The 16862-nt window shown below is 46.6% G+C and overlaps 1 long non-coding RNA gene across 1 annotated transcript in view; it reads left to right on the forward strand.

Moving 5' to 3' along the window:
• Positions 1 to 16862, forward strand: part of LOC118094184 (uncharacterized) — a 30415-nt gene that overhangs the window by 639 nt on the left and 12914 nt on the right. The gene's annotated exons all lie outside the window — the stretch shown is intronic.

Raw genomic sequence — 16862 nt, forward strand, 5'->3', positions numbered from 1 at the left:
AGAAGGAGAGCCGCTCGTGCGATCTCGGAAAGGGCGAGGGTTAGCGCTTGCCCAACGTGGGGCTCGAACCCACGACTCTGAGATCTAAAATCTCATGCTCTACCGACTGAGCTATTCACGCTAGGTATTGTTGCAAGCCGCCCCAGTCTCAAAGCGGTGCGGGGTTCCAGAGGTCCGAGGTGCTCCCCCAGGGTTCATGATTCCTTTTGGGAATGAGGCACAGAGGAACCTGTGATGTCTTTAGGGTATATGGATTATTTACCATATACCCTAAATATATATATGGGTCTTGTTTCTCCCTTGGATTCTTCAAGCAGCCTTGGATTCAAATATAAAGCAAACATTGCTCAGACTCTGGCCCTCTGCTTTCAGCTTTGCTTCTAAGTCACATCCCCACCAAGAAAACTCTGGCTTTTGTTCTTCTCACTACCTGCAAGTTGAGAGAGGACCCATTTGGTATCTAGCACAGAGCTCCCTTTGTTCTCTTGATGGCCCATTACCCAAGCGATTACCTCATCAGGAAGCTAACCTGGGTTAAATTTTAAAACTTGCCGGATTCAGGGATTTGTAGAAGGATTTGGCATCCACAAACTCATAAACATAAACACACACACACACACACACACACACACACACACACACACACCAATAGAGTATTTCCACCTCTCAGGCATTTCTCCCTCCCACAGGTTCCAAATGTTCTGCTCTCCCAATTCTCAGCAGTCCTATAACTCCCATTGATCTTGTCACAAAAAAATAAAAAAAATTATTCCCTCTTAGCCATACCCAATGATCTGCCGCTTCCTTTTTCCTAGAGTCCATTAATTAAGCTGGTTCTTCGAAACCACCAAGACCTTCCCTGACCCTGGATACTTCCCATGTCTGGATCCGAGCCTTGAAAAAGTGACCAAACTCAAGTCACAGTCTTCGTCCCCTTGAAGGTCAACAGTGGGCCATGTTGCAAAGCTGTGCCCCCTCCCTCTTTCTGGCCTCACCACAGGGTCCCTGTGGGGGTCTGGGGTTAGGAAAAGCATCTGGGAGGTTGAGGAATCTGGGAGAAAGTTGTGGCCAAGAAGTTGGGAGGGAGAGATGGTGGTAAAGGGGGAGCAGGAGGAGGGAGGGGGCTGGTGCTGCGGGCATGGCACAGTGTTCAACACAGGTCTGGCCCCCCTCATGCATGGATGGACCCCAGGGCTTAGGGGTGCAGAAAAGCTGAATCTAAACAAGACAGGGTCAGAGCTGGCAAGCGGGAAACTGCTCAGACCCGTGCTATCCAGGCATGGGGCATGTGCAAGTCAGAGGCTGCTTGCCACAGTCATGTTTGTTCTTTGGACTGGCCCTTGGATCTCACCCGAGCCGTAGACCCGGATAGTCTCCAACTCCAACTTTCCCTTCTATGGGGAAACGGCTGGCGATGGGGGGGTCCTTTCTACAATTATCTCCTGATAGGGCAATTACACCTTCATGCAAAATTTAAAAAGCAGGGGTCTTGTGATCTTTTGCAAGAATATTCTTCTGAAAGACCTCTGTATTCTTTGTTGCTGTTGCTGCTCAAAAGGATGATAATGTGTACTGCAAAGATCTTTCGGAACTTCCCTTGCTCTTTACTAGATAACTGTTGGCTGAACATGTCTGCTAATTTCCACTGGGCAGCAACAGCCTTCGCAAAATGTGACTGCTGCCCGATCCAGAGCCAGTGGCATTAAGAAAAAAAATGCAATCACAAATCTGTTGAAAACATAGCATCAAAATCAAAATCGCATTAGAATTCATGGTGCAAAAATAGGAAAGGGAACAAGCCAAACATGACAGGATTAGCAGCGGGCGGGGGGGGGGGGGTGTATCTTGCAAATGTTCCTATTGCTCTTGTTCATCTCATAAGTAAGCCAGCCAGAGTTCTTCTTCGGAGGTGGGCTGTCCAGCACAGAAGAGAGTGGAACTCTCAATTCTCATGATCTCTGGAAAAGATGCCCTTATTAATACACTCAAGGTGTGTTTCCAGACTCGCTATTTTGGGGTGGGAGTCAACCACAAATTGGAAAATTCAGGTTGCACAGTTATCGTTGATTGGGAGGTTCTGCACAGCAGCAGCACCCCCCCCCCCAAAAAATCAGACTTTTTGGGGTAAGGGAAAAGGATGGGGAAATGCACTGAAAAGTGTGGGGTGTGACACTTGCTTTGAGGCAACATCATCTAATCTCCCTGCAAAAAAATCCGAACGAATGCTCATGAAATAGCTGTTGCCATCTATTCTCCCTTCAGGCATATCAAGAGAAATGCTCCGCAGGACAGGTCTTCTGGAATCTCCTGAATAATATAGCATATTTTCTTTTACTTATAGCAGACCAGAGCTCCAATGGCCTAAATTAAACTGAAATACAGTAAGCCCGCAATTTACGCCCAATTAACTCATAGGCATTCAGTTTTGAGTGTGTGGCCAAAAAAAGGGGGGGAGGGGGTGTGATTCTGGGAAAAATCACCTTGGTGACCCAGGTAAGCCCCACCCTGCATAATTGATCACATGATGTGGCACATGCACACTGTTTGAATGGCAATGACCAAATATTTTATTGAGGGGGGTGAAGACTCCTCAGCCCCCAGGAATTAGCTCCTATGCTCATCTCAGTGTAACTACAAGCAGCCGCCTCTCACTGGGGGATCACGGGGGATTAAGGGACGAGACTTCAGGGTCAAGAGGTTACATCACAAGGAGAGACTTGACTTCTGACAGACTTCTGACTCCTGTGCATTCTCTCCTCCCTGTAAGGAAAATAAGGCTGCATACTTACTATACCTTTAAAGCACAATCAAAGCACGTTTCCCACCACAAAGAATTATGGGCATGGTAGTTTGCCCTTCGCAGAGTTCTTGTTCCCAGCAACCCGTAACAAACTACAGCACCCAGGATTCTTTGAGGGAAAGAATGTGCTCTGAGTGGCATAGGTGCCAAGTTCCGGATTGAAAAATCCGGGATCAGCAGCGCCGCGGCACCGGAAGTTGCTTCTACGCACTTCTGGATATGCATGGAAGTGACTTCCAATGCCGCTGTGCCCATTTCCAAAATGTCCGCAGCGCCAGAAGACGCTTCTACGCACTTCCGGACATGCGTAGAAGTGACTTCTGGCACTGCGGGAATTTTGGAAATGAGCACAGCGGAATCAGAAGTCGCTTCTACGCATGTCTGGAAGTGCATAGAAGTGACTTCTGGTGCCAGCGCAGCACCAGAAGAACATGGCCACTGGCAGGAGCTCCGTAATCCGGGGGAATACGGGGTATTTTGCCATGCGGGAAACGGTAAGAAAATACGGGGTTTCCCGGGGAAAACGGGGTACTTGGCAGCTATGCTGAGTGGGCTCTAAAGGGAAATAGTGTGTGGGCTGTCAGACAGTAATAGGGCCATGTGTGGTGGAAATAATGGAAGTGGGGTGGGCAGCCAAGCTTAGGGGCTGAACACATAGGAGTTCAGGTTAGATGGCTGTCACCACCTCAGGGAATCAATATTTGCTGTGTGTGGGTGTAAGGAGAAAGTCTGGACAGCAGAAGGGAACTTTCCCTGGGGAAATCCCTGGAGCCAGATGGGTGCAACTTGACTCTCTGTGTGGGTGCAAAATCATTTGTCCTTTGTGTTTTCTGATATCCCTTCGGCTGGTTGTTAAGGCTACTAGCTGTGGGTGGCAAGAGCACAGAACTCTCCACATTCTTGCAACCAGCCCTTTACTTACATATCAAGGATGATTTACGAGGCTGGAGCTGGTGGCTTATTTCTTAATCCCACAAAAGTCTGAAACGGAGCAGAACGAGCTGTAAGCTTTGTCTGGGGTCAATGAGCATTAACGGAGCATTGGGTAACCCTCTCCCCCCACCCCCCGAACCTCTGCCCCACCAGTTTTGATTAGAATTCTTGCAGTGACAGTCGCCTGACCATGGAGATATTTCTAGTATAGGAACATAGGAAGTTGCCTCTTGTTTCCGATGATCATACATATAAATGCCTGTGGATTGGCAGGGGGCTGGACTAGATGTCCTCTGATGCACCCTTCAGCTCTGATTCTATGGTCCTCTGAGGATCTTCTGCTGGTTTCCTTACCGCAAGAAGCTAAGTTACAGGGAACCAGTCAGAGGGCCTTCTCGGTAGTGGCGCCCTCCCTGTGGAATGCCCTCCCTTCAGATGTCAAGGAGATAAAGAATTACACAACTTTCAGAAGACATCTGAAGGCAGCCCTGTATTGGGCCTTTTAAAATGTTTGATGTTTTTATTATGTTTTTAGATATGCTGTAAGCCACTCAGAGTGGCTGGGGAAACCCAGCCAGATGGACGGGGTATAAATAATAAAATTATTATTATTATTATTATTATCATCATCATCATTCTTGGGCAAGGTGATTGAGCGGGTAGTTGCTGAACAACTCCAGGCACGCCTGGAAGAAGAGGACCATTTGGATCCCTTCCAGTCGGGATTCAGGCCTCATCATGGGACTGAAACTGCCTTGGTAGCACTGGTTGATGATCTCCGGAGGGCTAGGGACAAAGGTGAGAGTTGTTTCCTGGTTCTGCTGGATCTCTCAGCGGCTTTTGATACCATCGACCATGATATCCTTCTGGACCGTCTAGAGAGGCTGGGAGCTGGGGGGACTGTCATACAGTGGTTGCGCGCCTTCCTCCTGGGCCGTGTTCAGAAAGTGGTGGTGGGGGATGAGTGTTCAGACCCCTGGGCTCTAACTTGTGGGGTGCCTCAGGGTTCTGTCCTCTCCCCCATGCTTTTCAACATCTACATGAAGCCCCTGGGAGGGATCATCAGGGGGTTTGGGCTGGGTGTTCATCAGTATGCGGATGATACCCAGCTCTACCTCTCTTTCAAATCAGAACCTGTGAAGGCGGTGAAGGTCCTGTGTGAGTGTCTGGAGGCAGCTGGAGGATGGATGGCAGCCAACAGATTGAGGTTGAATCCTGACAAGACAGAAGTACTGTTTTTGGGGGACAGGAGGCAGGCAGGTGTCCTGAATGGGGTAACTGTGCCCCCGAAGGACCAGGTGCGCAGCCTGGGAGTCATTTTGGACTCACAGCTGTCCATGGAGGCGCAGGTCAATTCTATGTCCAGGGCAGCTGTTTACCAGCTCCATCTGGTACGCAGGCTGAGACCCTACCTGCCCGCGGACTATCTCACCAGAGTGGTGCACGCTCTAGTTATCTCTCACTTAGATTACTGCAATGCACTCTAGGTGGGGCTACTTTTGAAGGTGACCTGGAAACTACAGCTAATCCAGAATGTGGCAGCTAGACTGGTGACTGGGAGCGGCCCCTGAGACCACATAACACCAGTCTTGAAAGATCTACATTGGCTCCCAGTACGTTTCTGAGCACAATTCAAAATGTTGGTGCTGACCTTTAAAGCCCTAAATGGCCTCGGTCCAGTATACCTGAAGAAGCGTCTCCACCCCCATCATTCTGCCTGGACACTGAGGTCCAGTGCCGAGGGCCTTCTGGCAGTTCCCTCACTGCGAGAAGCCAAGTTACAGGGAACCAGGCAGAGGGCCTTCTTGGTAGTGGAGCCCGCTCTGTGGAACACCCTCCCACCAGATGTCAAAGAGAAAAACATCTACCAGACTTTTAGAGGACATCTGAAGGCAGCCCTGTTTAGGGAAGCTTTAATGTTTAACAGACCATTGTATTTAAATATTTTGTTGGAAGCTGCCCAGAGTGGCTAGGGAAACCCAGCCAGATGGGCAGGGTATTATTAATAATAATAATAATAATAATAATAATAATAATAATAATAATAATAAAAAATGGGAAAAATGTAGCGGAAGCTGTTCAACTTCCGAGGCATGTTCAAAAACGGAAGCAATTTTCGGCTTCCGAAATGTTCTGCTTCCAAGATGCTAAAAAACCAAGGTTCCACTGTATTATTGAAGCTGCCAGAGTGATTGCTGTCTCTCAACCCAGAATACCTCGCAGTGTTGTGGGGTTTTTGTGTGTGTGAGAGAGAGAGAGGAAAAAAACAGGAAACTAATAAGTATTTTCCAAATTATTTGGAAAAAGCCTGGAAGAAAAAAAGTGTAACAAACAAAATACTTAAGGGAAAATGTAGTTGTTCCAACGAGATGCCAGGACTTCCTGTTCAAGACATTGGTTCTGTCACCTACTTTTCACTACAACGAAGTAATCATGGGGCCAATCCAGGATGAAAAGTGGAAAACAAGGTGCTTTTGGGGGAAAATGGAAATGAAACAATTCTGGGTGAGTCATGACTCTCTGTGGGCTTCCTTTGGTAAGCCAATATTGTTTAACCACTCTTGCTGCAACTGAGCTGTGGGAGAATAAAAGGATGGAATAAGATGTTGTTAAGTATTATTGATAGCAATGAGATATAATCATATTAAGTATTGGGTGGGGTTGTTAGTACAGTGGTACCTTGGGTTAAGAACTTAATTTGTTCTGGAGGTCCATTCTTAACCTGAAACTGTTCTTAACCTAAGGCGTGCTTTCGCTAATGGGGCCTCCTGCTGCTGCCGCACCGCTGGCGAACGATTTCCGTTCTCATCCTGGGGCAACATTCGCAACCCGAGGTACTACTTCTGGGTTAGCGGAGTTTGTAACACGAAGCGTTTGCAACCCGAGGTACCACTGTATATGTAATCTTAATAATTCTTACAGTAACCCAGCGGCATGTGCTGTTTTTATTATCTTCATCTGGTATTTATTTTTTAACAGGTTTAGAAACTGCATCATGGCCAGAGGCAAATTCCTAAAAGCCACAAAGAACACAAAAACCAGAATTTATAGGAAACAATAAAATAATCTCTGCTCCGCAAAGAGGCAGTTAATATTCCGTGGGTGCTGAGTCACTCCCCTCCCCCCCTCAGAAAACCTGGAATAAAGACGTCTTTGATAGGCCCTTAAACATCATGGTTTCAGGTGCCTGTCTACTTTTAGCTCGCAATTGAGTCTAGAGGGCTGGAGCTGCAACACTAAAAGCCCAGTTGCTACTGCAAGCTGAACAGACCTCGTCTGGGACATGAGAAACTGTGTGTGTGTGTGTGTGTGTGTGTGTGTGTGTGTGTGTGTGTGTGAGAGAGAGAGAGAGAGAGAGAGAGAGAGAGAGAGAGAGAGAGAGAGAGAGAGAACAGCATCTGTCTTGCACTTAAAAAGAGAAACAGCTGAGAAGGGGGAAATGTGGATCACATCGGTACCACGATGCTGAGGAAAGAGGTTGGTGGTAAAGTTTTCCTGCATAGGTGCCGGCTCCAGAGGGAGCAAGGCTCTTTGGGCCCCCTCAAACTTTTTTTTTTGAGGGAACCGGTGGGGCCCCATCGTTGAGGCTAAATGTGGGGCCAGGTGCAGAGCGACATTGTGCACGTCGCACGTGTGACATCAGGACATCGTGTGATGTTGCGTGCATGACGTCAAGGCACTGTGTCAGGCCCCCTCAGCGTTCTTTGCGCCTCTGTTTTCCTTATCTACGTGTCCCAATCCTCAAAACTGCAGTTTGTGCAATGGAAACGGTGGATTGGGAGTTTAATTGGGGAAATGTGTGGGATTGATACATAAGTAACAGTCAAGTACAACATTCCTTGTTTTCCTAGAGTGGACATATGGGGGAATGTTTGGTCCAGCCAGTCAAAAACATCTGGTTTCCTCCTGGCTGGGACATACTTCCTTTTGCATGTGACTAGAGGTAGGCGTGACTTTACCTGTCCAGGTAACAAAATGGCAAGTCACGCAGCACACTCTCTCTCTTTGACCTCCTCCGTCACTGGAGCAGCTTTTAGCTATGATTGCTCTGTTGGCTCTCAGCCAAGAGAGGACACTGGGGTTATCTCCATATGGGATAGATCAGGGGTCAGCAAACTTTTTCTTTCTTTTTTTTAAATATAATTTTATTAATTTTATAATAAGCATAAAGAAAGAGGGAAAAATACAAAAAAGTAAACAATCATAATCTCACACCTTCTTCCACCCCCCCCATGAGTCCCCTCCTGCCACAAGAAAGACCCATGCTGAGCAAATAGTCGAAGGTGGTTCATTTTAGTGGCTGGGTTTCTCCCCTACCCTTCCTCCCCTCCCCAACGCCCACCCCTGCCACCGGTGGGCCCCAGGGTAACAGGGGAAGACAGAGCCGAGTGTCCGCCCAGCCAACATTTCATACTCTTATCATATTGTAAGAACAAGGAAAAAGAAAAAAGAAAAAAACAGAAGAAATTAAAAAATAAAATCCCTACCCCCCCACCCCCAAACCCACAAAAAAGAAACCAAGAAAAACGTGAAAAAGAAAAAAAGAGAGAGAGAAAATAAATAAATACATAATTTTTTATTGTCCATAACATTATTTTAAGGGGCTTCCCCAATCTCCCCCTTCTCCGATTTTCATTATTTTAAATCATCTTAACAGTTTCATTTCTCCATATCTCCAATCATCTTTACCAATTATTCTAACCTTAATTTAAAAGTGATAATTCCTTTCAATTCATCATACAATTTCTAAATTTCACTTTTATCACTTCCATAAAATATCTTACTCTAATATTATCACCAACTATTTTTTTTTTGCCCTAGCCTATTTTACCCCTCACTAGACTTTTCTTGATTTTTAGATCTTTATTTCATATCCCAATTCTAATTTATAGTATAATTATTCTCCAACTGCCCTGCCCTCCCCGTTACCCAACACCCCCTCCCTCCAGCGAAATTCAGTTCACAGTCCTGTTTCAATCCCGTTAAACCATTTTAGCAATCTCATTTACATTCTCTCTTCATCCCACCCCCTTTCCCCCCATATTTTATCTTCCAAGCCTCATTGTAACCCCCCTGAGTTTCCGTTCTTCTTTGGTTGCCTTTTTCCTTTCTCTTGTGGTAAATCTGAGGTTCTGCCAACTCCTGTCGTCCCCTTCGAAGAAGGAGGACAATCCTCCTGTTGTTTTGCAGTAAGGAATCTTCTTCTCTGTCGTGGTGGACATCATTTTGTTTTATAATCTCACAGTTTTTGTCACTATTTTCTCCAGCATTGTCTTTGTTATTATCATTCCGTTCAAAGTCCATATATTCCTCATCTGCAGGGTCCTCTACAAAATCCTTTCCACAGTCCACCACCTGTGTGTGCTGCGTTGAATCTTGTGATTGTAGATACTCTCCAATAATGTCACTCTTTAAGCACCTCAAGAGTTCCAGAACAGTCTTTTGGAACTCAGGGGAATATCTTTTTGTTGACATCATTCAATCCTGTCAAGGTCACTGCTTATCTTGCAATGTGGGAAATAGTTACTGTTGTTTTTCTCATCCACTTTTAAAGCCAACTGCCTGTCTTTTCCATATAAAATTCCAAATGATGTTAAAATGTCTATAATAAAATCCAACTTTCTTATTCTTTGTAATCTTAATCCTCTCGCTGGGGCAGATGGGCTGCCGGTCTCCAGGGAGTAATAGGGTTTTTCTAATTTCTTTGCAGGGGATTTTTACTTTTTGTATAATCCGCTCCCCCTTTCACCCTGCTTCCAGGGGGGGGGTACTCTTTCGTCTTTGAGGTTTTCCTTATTAAAAAGTCTTTTTTACTCCCGGCTAGGGAATTTGCTTTACTGTTTCTTCAAACCACCAGCGGGAGGAGATGGCTTCCGGTTTTTTTTTCTCTCTCTCTCCCAGTTCCGAATTGAAATTTAAAATTATATAGCCAAATTACTTACAGTCCAATTCTTTAATTTCTTCTTTGGAAGAATCCAGCACTCCCCGTCTCTGTCTCGGAGCTTCCCTTCGCTAGAGCAACGATGGCGCTCAAAATGGCCCCCGCGACTTCGACCCTTCTCACCCCGGTGCACTTACTAGCGCTACCGGGGAGTTTGGGGAGTCCGGATTTGGGGCTCCGCTGAGCAATTCGCCCCTAGGACGCTCGGGGGTCAGCAAACTTTTTCAGCAGGGAGTCAGTCTCCTGTCCCTCAGACCTTGTGGGGGTCAGGGCTATATTTTGAAAAAATAGCAATGAACAAATTCCTATGCCCCACAAATAATCCAGAGATGCATTTTAAATAAAAGGATACATTCTACTCATGTAAAAACAGCAGGCAGGCCTCACAAATAACCCAGAGATGCATCTATCTATCTATCTATATAAAAATGTAGACATTGCGCGCGCGGATGTAACAGCCTTTCACCATAACCGCTGAACAAATTGCATCAAATTAGGGCAAAGTGTACCTTGCCCATCAGGGAGGGATCTGGCGTAAATCCCCCCCCCAAAAGCACACCTTTCATACCTAAAATAATGATTAAACACAAAATTATCCATCACAAGCAGAAGCGCAAATTATACATCACCAGCAGAAGCTCTGAAGACTCCAGCAGCATCCAATAGAAAGGCAGATCGCATGCTGCTGCCTCCAAAGCCGCGCCACCAGATGACATCACAAAAATCCACAGCAACCAACTGAAAACAGGCCTTTTGCAGCAGCAAGGCCCAACATTGCCCAGCAGACTGAATAGGCCGCAGCAGACTAGGCTGCTTTCCAGACTAGGCCAAGTGGAGGTAGGGGCCTGCCTGGGGGGGGGGCAAATATGGGGCAGGGATAGGTAATGGGTCAGAACAGGGTGGGGGGAGACACAGAGGTAAATCCTGCCCTCTCCACAGTATCTCACCTCGGCTTTGCAGACTAGGCCACTTTCCAGACTAGGCCAAGTGGAGGTAGGGGCCTGCCTGGGTGGGGGAAAATAACTTCTAAAAATTTAACCTCTAAAAAATCACCACATAATAAAAATCCATTAATCCCCATCTATATATATCTCTGAATTTAAAAGGGGCATGTGGGAGAGGGGGAATCGCAGGGATAAGCCGACTGTGGGGAGCCACAAACACCGTCAAACGAACCCAAACCCCAAAACAAAAAACCCAAACAAATTCTCAACAATAAACACCCCCCAACCCACCACCACACACAAATAATAAATGTAAAAAGAGCATGTGGGAGAGGAGGAATCACAGGGATAAGCCGAGGGTGGGGCAGTGGTGGGGGGAGAAAGGGACAGGAAACGTCATGGATCAGAACAGGGTGGAGGAAATCACACTTCAAAAAATTAAAAATATTAAAATATTAAAAATAAAATAAATAAAAAATTACCAAAACAAACAAACAAAAATACACAATCATAAGAAGACAAAAACAAAAAACCATAAATACAAAGACAAAGTTGAAACATCCAGACAAACAGACTACATCCTACAATTCAAAAAACAAAGTTATTAAACCATTAACTTTCAAAATGAAAATGATTTCAATATTCTCTCTCTCTCAAAAAAGAGAAAACCCCACAGCAACGCGTGGCCGGGTCAGCTAGTTTTAAATAAAAGGACACAGTCTACTCATGTAAAAACACGCTGATTGTCAGGAGTATGGGCAGGAGTCAGGCTCTGGGGCCTGTAGTGCTTTGCAGGACTGGGGCCTGCCTCAGCTTGTGCTGGAGCAGCAAGGCGTGGCCACACAGGTGAAGACCTCAGCTTGTGCTGGAGAGGCAAGGAGTGGTCACTCAGGTGAGGCCACTTGATACCTCACTGCACCTGGTGGCAGGAGCTGGGAGGGATAAAAGCTCAGCATTTCCCTTCAGCTCTTTGCCACAGCAACGCTATCCCAGCCTGGTTGCCTCTGGCCTCTTAATTCCTGCTCCTTGGACCCTTGCCTTGCCGACGTCTTGATCCTTGCTCCGTGGACCCTTGCCTTGCCGACGCCTTGAGCCTCGACCCTTGAACCTTCGCCTTGCTGCTTCTTCCTTGAACCTTGAACCTTCGCCATGCTTCTTGTTCCTTGAGCCTTCGCCTTGCTCCTTGCTCCTTGGACCTTCACCTTGCCGATGCCTTGCTCCTTGACTCCCAGACCTTTGCCTCTGCCTTGCTCCTTGACCCTGCAACTGCCTGCTGCTGGACCCTCAGCCCTGCACCTGTTCCTGCTTCTTCACCACCATCTTGCCTCTGGTCCTGATGCCCGCTGACCGGACCGTGACACTGATTCCCAGACCGTCCGTTGGCTGGATTTAGAAGGCGATTGAGACGGATCTGGTCCCCGGGCATTAGTTTGCCTACCCATGGGATAGTTCCATATGTATATACAGTGGTACCTCTACTTACGAATTTAATGCGTTCCGAACGCATATTCGTAAGTCGAAAAAATTTGTAAGTCGAATCCCATAGGAATGCATTGGGAGAAAAAATTCGTAAGTCAAAGCAACCCTATCTAAAAATTCGTAAGTAGAAAAAATCCTATCTAAACCGCATCCAAGATGGCGGACGGAGCTCCATTCGTAAGTAGAAACATTCGTAAGTAGACTTATTCGTAAGTAGAGGTACCACTGTACTAAGTCTGCCTTCAGGGATCCAGCTGTGAACTGATGACGTGAGTAAACTTCTTTTACCCAAGATTGTGGCGTGTGGTATTCTTTTAGGAGGGACATAAGGGAACTTACCAGGAACCTAATATTGAGAGGCTTAAACAAGCCTGCAACCAGCTATCTGCTGTGCACTTAAAAGGGGAATGTAAAACTCTGCTAAGTTACAGAACTTGCTAGCGCAAGTTAGGAAGGATATTAATAAACAATATATCCTCTCCTGCCTCCCTGAACATTCCCACAAAATGGTGCTGGGGAAAAGATTAAGACCCTCTTGACCCGATTCATTTTCCATGGGTCGTGGTTCTCTCTTTGAAGGGCTGCCTGCTTTAAAGCTATAGAACCCTATTGGGGAGGAAGCAGGAGGGGCTTGAAGCTGCCCATCACTAGTTAGTACATCCAGACAGCAGACACATCAGGCCTGCAGCAGGCCACCTGTTTACCACCTTCCCTGCTCCAGTGAGCTAGGTTGCATTTCTTTGGAAATTCCAGCAATTCCTTCTACATTTGCACCTATTACTAGCACATGCAGACTTTATGCAAACAAACACATGCCTTCCTTTGGTGGTGCATAAGTTGCCACCCTGTGTCAGCCCCACAACCTTCTGCCTTTAGCCATAGAAGCAGTTGGACTTGATGCCTGGGGCTCAGTCCTGGAAAATAAGAAGCGAGGCAGGAAAAAAGGCCCTCTGAAGATGTGCAGGGGAGCAGCCTGTCCCTCCATGCTTAAGGTTAAAGGAGGTGGCTTTTAGGTCATGGCTTGGGGTGTGGTTTCCATTCCTGGTAGGCCTCAGCCCGTGGCACGTCCCCTCTTAGAAATCAACCACAGGTTTCAACACCTCAGCCTCTCTTCCCCCTAATGCGCTCCAGCAGCCAGACGCCTTGCAGAACATTCAACTTGGTGGTTTTGAGGTAAAAGGCTTTCTCAGTTTCTGTGCCGGAAGCGCACAGCTCGAAAGAGGCAGAAAAGAAACACAGGTAGAAATAGCAGCAACAAGTGTTGAGGCAGAAAAGCTTGGAGGTGGGTGTGTTTCCAAAGGGCAAACCCAAGCCAGGGTGGTGGTGGGGGGAGAAGCTTGTGACAATGGCTTTTGTTAAAACCCATCATCACCAGCTCTGTTAGTATCTGTGTGCAAGAGGCAGTGTTGTGCAGTGGTTAGAGTGCTGGACTAGGACCCGAGAAAGCAGGATTCAAATCCCCACACAGGCATGAAGCTCACTGGGTGACCTTGGGCCAGTCACTCACTCTCAGCTTAATTTACCTCACAGGGCTGAGCGGTCTTTTGGCAGATTCAATTATTAACAGAGGTTGTGGCTAGATTTCCCTTTAGAAGAATTGTGCATTGAAAGGCTGCAGTTTTTTTGAGGGGGTTTTTTTTAAGGAAAAATTTGCAAATTGCTGAAGAAACAACCAAATTTAAGATTGGAAAAATCAGGAAATGGAGAGAAATGAAATGGACAGGTACTCACAATACTGCATCACTGTGTTCAGAGATGTTACTGACTGACAAGCCTAGGAAAGCTTGCAGTGGGAGTGAATTTCAGAAAACACATGGGAGTCCTTTTCTACATCCCAAACTTTCAGTGCATAAAAATTGAGAATGTCAGCAAAAGGGAATCTAAGCAAGTGTCATTTTCATGTGTGCCATTTTTTGCATAGTCAGTTGCTGCTGTTTAACGTGGTGAGCGCAAACAAACTATTATTATTATTATTATTATTATTATTATTATTATTATTATTATTATTACGCTCTGCTCCCTTGCATTCTAAAGTGGTACAATTCCAGTAAGTGTTTATTACGTGCTTTTCATTATGTGCATAGATTGCCCTAGGCACAAGCCACCTGCCTATCAAAAACGGAGTTTTTTCCAGGCACTGTACCACAGCTGTCTGACTCCCTTCCCCCGGAGCCTTGCGAATGTTGAAGTTCCAACATCATTGGAACTATACTTTAAGATTGGAAGGTTTAGAAATCTGAAAGACTAGAATAGAATGGACCAATCAGTCCTCCTACACTTCGCAAGATAGAGGATGCTCTACAAATTAGCCTCCTGCCTCTGCCACAGATCACTGGGCAAGATAGCCTACCTTCATCTCAGGCTAGTGACTTGACTCACTTATCAGCATGTCCAAAGACTGTTTGCACACATTTGATGCCATTTGCTGAATCAGCACAAACAGGGCCAGAGATCAGCACTGGGAGTCGAAAAGGCTATCAGTGATCAATGTGGGTGATTGACATGGTGGGGGGGGCGGAGGTTTGCTCATTAAACTCCTGCACAAAATTACCTAAAAGCATGCCACGGGCACGCAGGAAAATGAGAGGAAGCTGCGACTGGGGACTTCTTTCCGGGCAAGGGCGGGAAGATTGAGGAACGAGCCCCACATAGCAGCAGCAGCGCTTCCCTTCGGCTTGCTGGGCTGCTGCTGTTGCCCCTCCGGCCGGCCGGCCGGGGCCAGCCTGCCCCGCACCAAGGAAGAAGCTGGCCAAGAGCAGCGCTGCCTGCGGGGCTGGTGGGCGGAGGCGGAGCACAGCCCAGCGGAGCGCGAGTTCGGCGTTCCCGCCCGCCACGCTCTCTGGTTCCCCGCCGTGCTTGGCCTTGCCGGAGGGCACAACGGGGAGCTGGGGGGAGGGCGCGGCACAGCGGGCGGGAACGGCGAACTCGCGCTCCGCTGGTCTGTGCTCCGCCTCTGCCCACCAGCCCTGCTTCTAGGGAGGGGCAGCTGCCCACCCCTGCCCCGCGCTGGGTACGCCCATAATTCTACTCATGTAAAAACATGCTGATTCCAGGACCGTCCGTGGGCCGGATTGAGAAGGCGATTGGGCTGCATCCGGCCCGCGGGCCTTAAGTTGCCTACCCCTGCCTTAAGGGGTATACAAGAGCCCTTGTAGAGTTCTTCGGAGGTCCTCCCTCGGTGGGAGAAAATAACAGAGGCCAACCAGAGAATATTGAGAAGCAAAGCAGCTAATAAGCCTGATCTTTACTGACTGTTGCAATAGGGTGTTCTCTCTCACACAGGAGAGGAGGAGGACCCAGAACAAAAGCGTGCCTGCCCTGATATAGACATTTAAAATTGCCCTCCAAGGCAAACCCCAGAAGCATCATACATACCATACATCACAGAAGGGGTGTAGCCCAAGACCACCACCCCAGACACGTAATACCTGCTTCACAGAAAAAGGGTGATCTACAGCAGAAATCTGAGTACCTTGTTTATCTCCTGAAGAAGTGTGCATGCACACGAAAGCTCATACCTATGACAAACTTAGTTGGTCTCTAAGGTGCTACTGGAAGGATTTTATTTTATTTTATTTTATTTGTTTATCTCCTGTCTGGCATTTTACCTGTTAATGTTGGATTACCTGGGAGCCTGGCAACTCTTTTGTTATTCTAACTTCTCACTACTCAATTCCGGAATCCAGGTCCCAGGCTCACCCCATTCACACCTTAAATGTGCCCTTAAGGCAGGATCTGTGAGCATAGAGAGAATGGGGAGGTTTCTACCATTTCCTTCCTCCTTTCGGAGAAACATTTGGTCAGTTTTGGGAGAGTCAAAATGGCTTCAGGATTGTCTTCGTGCATGTTTTAGCTTGGTGCATTTATGAACATTTCTTATAGATCAAAGACCTTAAAATTCTTATAACAATGCGTTATATTTACTGTATTTGATAGATACATGGTCTGCATTCCTTATAAATTATTGTCCTTCTGTTAATGCAGGGGTGGGAAGAACAGGGTAGGATATGGGGGACTGAGAGAGTGGGGTGGGGAAAATTTGGGTTTGAATGTGTTCCCTGAGGCAGGGAATCCCCTTCCATTGTGTTGATTTAGCTGAAGTTCCCACAGTGGTAGAACAATTGGGAAAACCCCTTTACTCTGAGCCTATGAAAGTGCCTTGTCAGATCATCAGTGACCACGATAGCATTTTGTTTCAAAAAATCCAATAAATAAATAAATAAATAGAGCTATTGGCTACAGCCCTTGCAAGCTTCCAGGAACAGATCTTTGCAAGGTATGCAACCTTTCTATTTATGGTATTTAAGGGATTAAGTCAGGGATTGAATTCGCCAGCTGGAATATATAACATGTGCTCTCTTGCTGAACTCTCACACTCCTTCCCATTCTGGTTAAATTTCCTCAAACTCAGTCTCAAACCAGGACACTTCCTTGGTTTCACAGGGCAGGACCTAAACTTGAGGAAAGCGATAAAAGCAGATTCTTAACAGCGCATAGGAAGTCACAATCTTTCCCAGATTTAACCGTCAACCCCTTTGACCTGGGAACTCTGGGAATCGTATTTTTATACATAGGTGAATAGAAATTCTCCCAGCAACTCCCAGCATTTCTAAATAAACTACATTTTTGTCCATGTAGCACATGCATTTTTGTATACATTATGCGAATTTAGAACTGTGTGTTGCAAAATTCAAAGTGTGAATTTTGAAGGAAGGCTGCATCTTCGTTTCTGTATTGTTTGAAGGTAAAGGTAAAGGGACCCCTG

This window comes from Zootoca vivipara, chromosome 12 (genome assembly GCF_965207765.1).
Source record: "Zootoca vivipara chromosome 12, rZooViv2.hap1.1, whole genome shotgun sequence".
Lineage (NCBI taxonomy): Eukaryota > Metazoa > Chordata > Lepidosauria > Squamata > Lacertidae > Zootoca > Zootoca vivipara.